Source organism: Grampus griseus, assembly GCF_964374135.1.
Source record: "Grampus griseus genome assembly, chromosome: 2".
Lineage (NCBI taxonomy): Eukaryota > Metazoa > Chordata > Mammalia > Artiodactyla > Delphinidae > Grampus > Grampus griseus.
The window spans coordinates 141,431,576-141,434,693 of record NC_139018.1 but is presented as its reverse complement, the minus strand read 5'-3'; the positions used below and the strand labels follow the sequence as shown (position 1 = coordinate 141,434,693).

At 51.4% G+C, this 3,118-nt stretch overlaps 1 long non-coding RNA gene across 1 annotated transcript; it reads left to right on the top strand.

The window, feature by feature from the left end:
• Window positions 1-358: 358 nt before the first annotated feature.
• Window positions 359-2,687, top strand: LOC309818443. Its single transcript, XR_014296352.1, has 3 exons — window positions 359-605; window positions 826-1,157; window positions 2,040-2,687. It is a non-coding gene; the product is annotated as an uncharacterized lncRNA (long non-coding RNA).
• Window positions 2,688-3,118: the final 431 nt, after the last annotated feature.

Here is a 3,118-nt window from a genome sequence, read left to right as displayed (position 1 = left end):
GCCCCGCCCCAGCTTCCGGCTGCGCCCGCGCCCCTCGGCCGCGCCCTTCAAGGCGCCCCGCCCAGCGCGCCCCCCGCGCTGCGCCCTCAGCAGCGCCCCCACGGCTCGCCCGCCCGCAGCCTCCTGGTAAGCAGGGCAGGTGCACAGGCCCGGGAGGCCCCCTGCCGTCCTCCCGCCCAGGGCTGCTGGGGCTCCACCGCGAGCGCCGGGCGGCGCCGAGGAGCGGCGACAGACCCCTGACCGCGGACAGGTGTCCCCGGAGGCGCGCGCTCTGCGGGAAGGCGGCGGACCGGGAGGTGGGCGCGGGGCCCCGGCCCTGGGCGCAGCCGGGAGCTTGTCATCGACGAGAGAAGCTCTGAAGAGTGTCTGGGCCGAACTGCGGGCAGGCAGAGGGTGGAGCCAGACCCGGGGTGTCAGAGCGGGAAGAGGCCGCGAGATCATCCACGTGGGGAACCCTCGGGCCGGGGATAGGAAGGGATAAATGATCCCGAAACCTTGGAACCTCTCCACCGGAGCAACCAACAACCGGCAGCGAGCAGTGCTCCTACGCCGAGTCCGAATTCCGGTTTAAACCCCGTCTGCTCACTCACCAGATGTCGACCTTGGTTAAGTACTTAACCTCTCTGTGTCTTTTCCCTTCTCTACCAAATGGGAATAACCCACGTCAGTGTGATTGTGGGATTCGCTGAGTTAATAGGCATGAAGTGCCTGCCCAGTACTAATCAGTACACTGCTATCACCTGCAATTCCCATTTTTACTTGGAGCTGACACTCCGAGGAATACGATGATTTAAGAGACTAGAACGCTATCCATTTCTCTTACAGGTAGCGTTCCTGGAAGCCAGCTTACCACCAGCCAGCCTGCCCTAGGCCATACAGAGTACAAGGAAGCCAAGGACTCTGCCCTCACACTGCTGTCAGACAGACAGACGCCCCCTCGTTACAGAGAATAATGCGGGCCAAGTCTGTCCTGGCTGCTTGACCTTGCTGCGGGGCGGCCTCAGACAGCCCCTGGGACAGAGCCTGGAGTCCTCTACTGGCTGGGAAAGGGAAGGGAAGTGAGTTTCAGAGGACAGCTCAAGCAACCAAGGAAAGCACATGTACTTAGTGACTTACACCTGCTAACAAGCTGAAGACACCAGCAGCTCGTTTTAGAGGTGAGAGAAAAGAGTGGCAAAGAGGCTCTGAGCTGACCCAGGGCCACTCAACTTTTCAAAAGCCAGCTTTCCCAATCCCCTATCCCAGCGCTTCTTGGAGGCTTCTCAAACTCTGAGGACATAATGATAAAGCCTTGGCCCAAACTGTGACACATCCAAAGCTTCCCCAAGTGATGTCCTTACCTGTGACCTGGACATCATCCTCTTCCACAGCTACTCCTAACCTTTACCAGCTCCTTAAACTCTTTCCTCCTCCCCGAGGACAAATACCTCGTCGGAGACCCCTTCTCTCCTCCCAGCCAGTCTCCCAGGCCAGCCCAACCCCTCCATCACCAGCCAAACCTTGCCGAATCAATCTTGCCTTCTCTCTTATACCGTGAACCCCTCTAGCCACCCTGGGTCCTTCCCCTCAACCTAGACACATGCTCGTGTATGATCCAGTTTAGAAAACTGCTCCCTGGACCTGTGTGTCCTCTCCATTTGCCATCTTCTCTCTTTCCTTTCCCATCCATGCTGGGTTGTTTTTGTTATTGTTGTTTTTATCCCTTTTAAAACTTTTTTTTAACATCTTTGTTGGAGTATAATTGCTTTACAATGGTGTGTTAGTTTCTGCTTTATAACAAAGTGAATCAGCTATACATATACATACATCCCCACATCTCCCTCCCTCTTGCGTCTCCCTCTCTCCCTCCGTATCCCACCCCTCTAGGTGGTCACAAAGCACCGAGCTGATCTCCCTGTGCTATGCGGCTGCTTCCCACCAGCTATCCATTTTACATTTGGTAGTGTATATATGTCCATGCCACTCTCTCACTTCGTCCCATCCATGCTGGGTTTTAATGACCGTGTCTGTGCTAATAGATCCCATTTTATCATTCCTAGCACTGATGTCTCCCCTCAGCGCTGCTCCCTGGCATTCCACGGACACCTCACCCTCAACATGGCCAAAATGGAATTCCTCGTCTGCCGCAAGACCACTCCAGCTTTATCTCATCCGGTGGCACCACCATTCACCTGGTGATCCAGAAAACTGGCAGTCCGCATCGGTTCTGGCCAATCCCGAACTCCTATGATTACCACAGTCCTCCTGTTACTTCCCAAATATCTCTCAAGTCTGTCTCCCTATCTGTACCATTGCTGTCTCAGTTCAGGTCTCTACTATCTTCCATGTGCCAGCCTCCTCCCCTGTCTCCCTGCCTCTGACCTCACCTGCTCTAGAAGACCTTACCTGGCCGCCCTCCTGTGCCTCCTCCACCCTCTCTATCAAGTACCCTGCTTTGCTTTCTTCACAGTACTTTACTTATACTGTCCAAAATCATCTTGTTTACACATCTGCTTCCTGTTCTGTGTCCCTCTCTCCATTATGATATAAGCTCCCTGAGGTCAGGAACCTTATCTATCTTGTTTACCATTCTATTTCCATCACCTAGACTAACACCTGTATGGAGCAGGTACTCGAGAAACATTTGTTCACAGAATGAACGCTCTAGATCATCATTGTCTGACAGAAATATAATGCAAGCCACAAATGTGAACCGCATGTGTAGTTTTAAATTTTCTAGTAACCACATTAGAAAAGTAAAAAGACAGAGGTGAAATTAATTTTAATAATATATTTTATTTAACACGATATGTCCAAAAGATGATCATTTCAATGGTCATCAATGTCAAAGGTGTTAATGGAAAACTTTACATTCTTTTTTTTTTTTAATACTAAGGCTTTGCAATTTTGTGTGTATTTTACAGTATAACTCATTTCAGGCTAGTCACGTTTCAAGTGCTTAATAGCTACCTGTGGCCAGTGGCGTCTGTATTGGACTTCACAGTTCTATATGTATTCCTCCTATCTCATCAAGCTGGCTTCGGTTATGCTCTCTGCTACTTTAGGAATGGATGTGACAATTAAATCACTAACAAGAGGACTCAAACATCCTCAGAGAGTCTACCATGTTTCCAGCATT